The 9,011-nt window shown below is 43.2% G+C and overlaps 1 pseudogene; it reads right to left on the bottom strand.

Annotated features, from left to right (window-relative positions):
- Nucleotides 1-493: 493 nt before the first annotated feature.
- LOC148034272 (germin-like protein 1-1 pseudogene) lies at nucleotides 494-1,282 on the bottom strand (annotated as a pseudogene).
- Between the last annotated feature and the right edge of the window lie 7,729 nt (nucleotides 1,283-9,011).

Raw genomic sequence — 9,011 nt, forward strand, 5'->3', positions numbered from 1 at the left:
AGTACATGATGAAGCAAATTATCAAGTCTATCTATCTGCTGAAGGGTACAATATGGTCTCTCAAACTCACATTTTTTAAAGATGACCAAATAATATGACTAAAATCCAATGATTGGCACACTATATGCCAAGTTTGGCCTAGCCTTGATAGTAACTATACAACCAATATTTCGGTGAGCTCCATGCCCGTTCAAAGTCTGGCTTGGGGGCGAACATAATAATCGGATATATGGCACGGGAGACTTCCAATTTACTTGAAGACAATAAGGGTACATACATGAAGCTCCTGGATTTGAGGACAATAAGGGTACATAATCGGATATATGGCACGGGAGACTTCCAATTTACTTGAGGACAATAAGGGTACATACATGAAGCTTCATTCAGGCAGGCGGATTTTTGAGACGTCTGTGCGGAACACAAAGCTAAGCTGGCGTTGCTGATTATTGTAATACCTATGCGGAGAGCCATTAGTACACAAGATATCAGGCCATTACGATCGGAGCTCCGAGCTGTATGTTACATCTTGAATGCCCAGCTGGAAGGTGGCCTTGATGGAGTCAAGGGTGGTGTCGTCGAGGAAGAAGGTTTTGCGGAGGACGGCATTGGGGATGTTGGGCGTGAAGAGGGAGCTGGCTACCAGTTGGAAGCCCGGCTGTTGGCTGTTGAGGGCCACGACAGCGTGGGCGGCGCCAGAGCCGACGTTGAGCTGGAAGTGCAGGAGGCCGCGTGGGAAGATCATGACGTCGCCTGGGCTGAGGACCTTGGCGAAGAGCTTGTTAGAGGTGTCCACGAAGGCGCAGTAGAGGTTGCCAGACAGCACGAAGATGATCTCGCTGGCCCTGGGGTGCGTGTGGGGCACGATCACCCCGCCCGGCGCAAAGTCCAGGCGCGCTACCGACAGCCCTAGTGTGTTCAGGCCCGGAAACTGCTCCACAAGCCCAAACGTGGCCACTGCCAGCACCGGGCTCTCGGTCACATTGGCCGCAGCCTGGGTTAGGCCGTGGAAGATGAAGTCCTCCTCCGTCGCCTTGGCTGCCTCCTTGCACGGATACCCGTTCACGTTGAGCTGCTGCGACAGGTCCGCCACGCAGTAGTCCTGAAGTGGATCCGGATCGGAGGCCTGCACTACCACGCTCATATAGTTATTGTTGCAGGGGCACAGTAGTATTACAGCTATCAAGACCAGGTGGCTGCTGCTGCAGATCAGTCTCGACTTCATCCCTGCATTTCTCCGGCTGCTCATTATCGTCATCATCATCATCATCCACATCAAGTAGTGCTGTGGATACAATTATAATATTGTCTACCAAATACGACTGGATCCCGTGGAAGGTGCAAAGGACTAGCTAAGGAATGAGGGATTGGGTGATTGATACAAATCACACGACGCTGATTGCATACCCATCAGAGACCCGCCTACATATATATATAACTTTCCTCGCACGGGCGAGTACTCCCCGCCTACAAGCTTTCTCATCCTCTTGTCTTTACCGCTCACTGTTACCTTGCCCGATGATCACAAAATGATAACCCGTCTTTCGTTCTTTCCACGCCAAAGCTTCTGACTCCAAACAAGGCTGGGACATAAGCTTTCTCACTCCTTGCAGACGCTTTGATGAGCTGTTTTTCCGTAGTGTGACTCTTTACATGCACACATTTACGTGATCGACTGTATACTTGCCCCTTCGCTATGACGTTTCCATGAGATTGCCTGTCAACCGTGCACAATCAGACTCCCTCTTTTTGATGTCGACGCACTCCGACACTACAAGTCTAGCTGCTGGAGAGCTCCCACCCGCCACGCTTCCACGCCAACGTAGCCTACACCCTCGAGTCATTCAGTTAAACGTTATACTCATGTGGAACTAATATACGTTCGAGTTAGCGCTCAAGTAAACTAGATTCACACACTGCTTCAACCGGGATCGTTAGTTCTTACGGGAACACAATAATTTCCTAATGAGTGAAGCCCAACCTTGGACCTTAGCCACAATAGGTGAACAAAATTTTTGGTGGACGTGTTTTCACTCTAAGTAATTGGAAGCTTCAATCTGGCCGTCAACAATCTCATGCAATGGTGAACTCCCTAAACTACCTAGTGCGCATGACAAAATCTAGAGACTCTACACTTTGAATAAGTAATTTACATGCCCTTGCCTTGAGCAATGTTGAAGGACTATTGGTTTGTAACTGGTTCACAACATTGAAATTGGAATCTGATATGTATGGCTTGATATGGGGCTCCCAAGGTGACAACTAGAACTTTTCAATACTTAATTTGGATTACAATTCTCTTTATGTAGCCAAGGAAGCCATGGTTTTGAAATGGTAGTGTTTTACAACTATTTGCGCATCCTGACCCTTATAGATTGAATCTCTTGTTTCAAAGAGCAATGGCTTAACATTGTCTCAATATATCTCTATTGAAAAGTGACAATTCATATGAGCCTAACATGGGACTTTGAGGATGATAGCTACACGTTGTGGGCACAATTCGATGCATGTAGTCCACTACAACATGGAGGGTACACCAATTAGAAATAAGACAAAGATATATGCCAATGTGTTTCAAAATATCAAGCCTTGCCATCGAAATATGGGTCGGTATAAGCTTTGGTTTATGTACGTCGATATGATCGTTGGAACTACCAGTGTATATATAACATATATAACTATGCAAATACTAGTGCATATATTGACACATTGTTAAGGGGGATATATGTCAAACCCACAAACCACAACGGTTCAAGAGGATAGACAAGATGGAAGGAAGAATGGAGACACCGAGAAATACTCACTGTATTACTTTGTAAAAGAATTCATACATTGTACACACCCTCTTGGATTACAAACAATCTTTTGATTGCCCAAAGCATCCATCAATAGAAGGCAAGTAGAAGCCTTAAGCAAGATTACCCTATATTAAAACCCTAGGATTAGTAGTCCTTTTGCAATCACATTTTAATCTATCTACCTATCTCTAAGATTGTAGGAGATAAACATGCCCAAGGTCTCTCAAATTGCAAGCAATGTGCCCTTAATGTGTGCTTCAAGGCCTCACAGATTGCTAGCAATGTGTGTCCATGGCATTGAGAAATCGAAGGTGGAGACATGACCAATAGGTGGATGCGGGATCAACACCAATAATACATTCTTCAAGGCCTCTTAGATTGCACACCTTGGAGATGTTCAATCATGAAAGAGAGGGACATGAAGATGGTGATTGTGCCCTAATCTACATCTCACTACTTCTTTGCATGACTCTGGCACATGTCTAGCCCATATTGTTGAGGACAATGGAGATGGACCTATTGATGATGATAAAAATTGATCCTCAATTTATTAAGGAATCCAACACACGAGAAGTGGTACCTAGTGTGAAGGGCAATGGTGATTATGGATTCCAGAGGCTCAATGTGCTAAAATATTTGAAATGTCATCAATCGTGAAGCTAATCTTGCTCGCAAATGGTAGTAGTGAAACCTTAGAGGCCTAGAAGAACCAAATATTGAAGAAATTAAAGCTTGTAGATCTATTGCTATGGTTGCCTTGCTGTATTTTAGGGTTTTCAGCCAAGAGAATGAAGATCAGGGCTTAATTCTTGCAAAAGCTTGTTGTAGAAGTTTCCCACTGACTGTGTCAAGATTGTTTGACAAGCATGGAAGAGACTGGGAGCAACAATTACATGTTTGTGGATGCCTGCTATAGCTTCAAATAATTATCTCTTTGAGCACTTTCAAGCTATTTGAGGCATTTCTCTATAGTTAATTCAAACTCAAATCTAGTGCAAAGCAGAGAGTTTTCTACATGGAGGCATTTCTCTATAGTTAATTCAAACTCAAATCTAGTGCAAAGCAGAGAGTTTTCTACATGGAAACTACATTCAAACATCGTATTTTGACCTATGAGTGTCTTGTGTTTCTAGTATGGTATGGGAGTCCAAGTCTTATTAGTTTCTAATGCAACCATCTCCTCATCTATCGTTGCATTCCAATGATCATGACCAACAACATTGTCAAAAGAATTGGGCTCAACATCCTCAATCACCTTTATCATATAAGCATAATGGTGAGCTATATAACCTTCAAAACTAAATATTTTAAAGAGGGAATTTGATCCTGCTACACCTACATACCACTAGATCACTTAGTAGAGCCTTTACATTACCATGTGATGTTTGTATACCTAGTGTCCAAACTGAAGAAACACCAAGCTTATCATCCCAACTCTTTGAACAACTGGAATCTCCATCAAATCTCAAATGACTAACTGTAGATGTATCATTATCATTCACCACTTTCTTCTTCCCTTTCTCTTTACTTGCACTACTTGTAGATATACTTAAAGATGTGGGGCTATTCCTTAGTCTCTCCTTAAGCTTCTAGACCAAGGGCTAACTATAGATGTAATATGAGACTATGTTTTTGGTCCACTAAGAGATTGTGATTCTTGCTTTTGTTTCTCCATATAACTATCACAATCCCGACTATCATCCAATGCACCACCACTAGATGCATACCAATTTGTCATCTCATAAAAAATAACATATTTGCTTACTTCCAACTCACCTGTGATAGGGTTGTAACAATGATACCCTTTTGCTCTAAAGAGTATCCAATAAAACTACATTTTTTAGTCTTTTAATCAACTTTCCTTTATAGCTCATTTGGCATATCAATATATGTAATAAAACCAAACACTTTTAAGTTTGACACATTGAACTTCTTACGTGCAAAGCATTCTTCGAGGATCATTCCACCCACTATAAGTGTGGGAGTTCTATTCATAATATAGATAGAAATATGAACAACTTCAAAATAAAAATATTGACCAATTCTTTTTGGCCATCAATACCCCTGCAACTTTTACAATATGTCCATTTTTTGTTTTTGCAATCCCATTTTGCTGTGGGATATACTTGTAAGTAAGTTGTCTCTTTATCCCATGCGACCTTAAAAAGTCACTCAACTCATTAGAGAGATACTCTCCCTTTCCATATAATCTCAAATACTTTACTTTCAAGCATGTCTTTGTTTTAATAATAGCCTTGGAAGTTTTGAGGTTCTTAAATACATCACTTTTTTTCTTTATGAAATATAACCATAGCTTTCTTGAACAATCATCAATTATAAATGTGACAAATTATTTGCTAACACTAAGAGATATGTTTTGTGTAGGCTCCAAAACATCTATATGCACAACATCAAGTATATTCCTGCTCATATAGTGGCAACAATCCTTTATTTTTGTAGTCCAAATATCATGGGATTTCTCAAGGTTGGGTGACTCGTGGCCTTTCTATGTTTGTTGACTAAAGTTAAGGTTGTGTGAGGGTTGGGTGACTAGTGGCCTTTCTACATTTGTTGACTAAAGTGAAGGTCTCTTTCCTCTTTTCAAAACTTGTGGAGTATACCAATAATATATGAGAGAGACCATACCTCTCAAATAGCCTTTGGCCACTTGAAGTTGGAAAGTTTGGGATTGAAAAATGTTTTCTAAGAAGAATTTTTGGAGTCTTCAATCTCATAGATCCAAATCTGGATCATGTAGAATATAAGTCCCATTCAATTGATTGATCACTACTAATTATGACTCGTATTTTTATTGATAGTTGGAAAATACCACCATGTTTGCTAAGATTTAGCTCCATTAAGAAGGCATTGTAAAAGTAGCACCAAGATGAACACCCACTTCTATACCCTTTTGTGGGAGCTTTCGCTCAACCACCAAGACCCATGGACCGCTTATTGTTTCAAGCGTTCCAAGTGAGCTCTAATGGCTATCTCTCACCTAGCCTACGCGGTGTCGATCCTACAAGTGTACTGCGCTTACCTTGATGCCGATATAAGTTGCCTTCTCTTTCGCACACGTTGGTAGCTCCACGATCCTTGATGCTAGCTCAAGCATCCTCAAGCCTCCTCCATCTCCAAGCTCCATCCACCATAGCCGTGCGCGCAAGAGAAGAGAAGAGAAGAGAAGAAGAGAAGAGGAGATGGTGAATAGCTTGACCCTCTTGATCCCTCACTCCCACACACTCACTCTCTTACACTCTCACACTCCCTCTCTCAAGAGCACACACAAGCAAGGAATAGAGAAGAAGAGATCTCTTGTTAGCCGCACACCAAAGAATGAGCTTCCATTCACTTTTTGAACTTTATATACAAGCCCTAAAATCCCATGGGCACCCATCCCCTTTTTTTTACATGAGCGGCCATTGTGGCAAGGTCCTTTCTCTATTTCCCTCTTCTAGCCTTATGCCTCTAACCTACACCCGTCTAATACTTTACATTTGGCACAGGAGGGAGCCTGGTGCTCTTTTGCACGAGATTTTGGACTTTTTTGAGGCGCCTTTCATTTAAAATTACACTTTTGGCCCCAACTTAGCTTTAGAGGCTGCCTACATGTCTTTGCTCTTTTTCCATCTTCTTCTCGCTTTTTCATTCATTTTTTCGCCTTCTTCACTTGGGGTTAACATTACCCCCCTCCGAGACGAGTGCTAATTCCATGGCACTCTTGGTTGTTGTTGGGGTTTAATAGGCAACTGGCAAAATAATCATGTGAGGATAGGACCACGTGTAAACTTGGGTGCTCATGGAAGCTTGGTAATGAGGTTTGTTAGAGAAGCCAAATGGATAGCAAGTAGATGATGGGGGCCTCTGAAGTTGGTGGTTTTTCGCCTTTGTGATGCCTGGAAGAAAAAGTTGTGATGCTCTACCTAAGGGGAGTGTCTACCTTATTGTGTAGTGTATTGTGCTCGTGCTAGTGAAATGGGGATTTGGGTCTAAGAACAGGCTAGCTTGGGTGATGTCCCACACTTGAGGACCCCATTTTTGCAAAGGAAGGTGCAGTGCCAGTAGCTTAGGGTGACAGGTCTAGCCATAGGTGAGTGTTACCTCCCTAGGTATGACCTGCCCTTGGTGGGCCTTAAGCGTGAAGTGGGAGAGCAAAAAGGGCTAGGGGGTTAGGAGCGGAGCCAGCTGATCGAAGCCATCGGGTACGCCTAACTTAAGGACCCCTAGGTGCAGTGATCCTGCTTTATGTGGTACTAAGTGCTTTTGTAAGTGAGTTGTTTTGTCCATTCCATGTGTAATGTTCTTCTTGCTTTTCCTTTCATGCTTTTTCTCTTTCTCTTTTGTTGCATTTAGGACACGTCTTAGCAGCCCATTGGAAAGAGGGTCTAGAAAGCTTCGCTCGGCACTCCCATGGAATGTTACGGGGTTTGCGATCTAGGTCTTTCTGAGTCTGCCACGTAGCGGAAGTATTCTGGCCGTTCCCACTTAGGACCGACCTGAATCATGGTTTTCCTAGTGGTCAAACTCCTAGAATGGTAGCTAGCATTGAACCCCAGGCGAAGTACTTTACGCAGAAACGGTAGGGTCGAAGCGGATTCATGCTACACTTGGTTCAAGGAGAACGGGAAACGAGAGGGATGCAAAGCTTGACCTCTCTGCCCATTAGGCATAGTCCCATTCCGTTCCCCTAAAACAATATAAATCGGAATTCTAGTAACCTAAACTCTGGGTCAGTGCCCTTGCTGTTCATTCCATTTGAGAAGAGCTTCTTGCTGTCCATTTCGATTCAGAAAAGTTTCAAGCCAAACGGGACCACCCATCCGTAGAACGGACCCATGGCCACATCCACCGCACTTTCCTTAGGGTTGCTTTAGTTGTCTAATTACTTACCACAATTAGTTGGACACGCATAAAACAACGTCCTTAATTAGCCAGTTAGACACCGGTTCCTTCACATAATCTTAGCACTTGACATAGAAAAATAGTGTCAAACAAGTTCCTCTTCAATAGATTATCTTATTTATCTTTGGAATACATCCATAAACTCCAGCCCGTAGGCTAATCCATAATCTGCCCGAAGGCTATCCATAATCCGCTCAAAGGCTATCCAGCAATCCACAGGGATTACTAATCCAAGATTCTGCCCGTAGACTAGTATGCGGACCTCGAGATCCAATCCCGAGTCGCGTTAGCCTCTTGTGCAGGGCCTGGAAGGCAAGGGATTTACGGCCAGAGCCCCCCTAGCACCCAAGCGTCCTCCTGCTCCAAGTAGTGCCCAATGGAGAGACCTCTCACGGCGGGTTTAGTCCACATTCTCGGTGCAGCTAACAACCCCCTTGGTTAGGGTTAGGCAGACAATCGGGGGTAACTGATGCTGCCTCTCCCTTCAGGCCTTCAACCTGAAGCATTAATTAACTTTTCATCATTTAGTTCCTTGAGCAAACAATGCAAACAGTGCTCCTAAACTGTTATAAGCACAATCAATCCAGTGGTCGTTTATTTGGCCAACTGCTAAAGAGTGAATCCTTATCTCCGAATGCATCCAGCATTCGATCCGAGATCAATTGCAACTTGGCAAGATCCACAAGGGTTTGTTTGTTTACCCTTTTGTCCTTGGGTTAGGACCATATCCTGTTAACCCAGCTTAACCAACACCTTAGGTTTCATAAATTAAGATAGTGAATCCTGGCGACCATGTCGCTCTAACTTGATTGATCCTTTGCTTACAAGGCAAATACATAACTTTCCCTAACTTGGCAAATCAGCCCAAGAAAGGTGACGTAACAGGATGTCTACTCATCCTCTTGCAAGTTAGACTTGCGCTAAAACCTGCCAACCTCATTCCAAGGAATGAGAAATTTATCTTGTGGATAGACCACAAAGACATCCGACGTTGCAACTTGTTGCACAAGTGTCGCACCTAGCTCATGGGATCATCTCACCCATTGAACGGCGTTTCTTGGTCAAGGACTTTTGTTTAGACAATATGCAGGGATTAGGGCATCTTCTTACCCAACCCAATCCTAATTGTACTAGGCCAACAACGTTCGGTCCTATTCCAAACTTAATCCGAGTTTTAGCATTAGGTCGAACGATCCTTAGGGTAGAAACCCTAGATCGATATTTGGATGAGCGTCCAATTGACCCAACATTCCGTGAATGTGGGTAGGACCTTTGGGTTTGAGGGCTTCGACTTGGCGTCCAAGTACGATACTT

This window comes from Lygodium microphyllum, chromosome 6 (assembly GCF_053477565.2).
Source record: "Lygodium microphyllum isolate KBCC chromosome 6, Lygodium_microphyllum_v1.1.10, whole genome shotgun sequence".
Classification (NCBI taxonomy): Eukaryota; Viridiplantae; Streptophyta; class Polypodiopsida; order Schizaeales; family Lygodiaceae; genus Lygodium; species Lygodium microphyllum.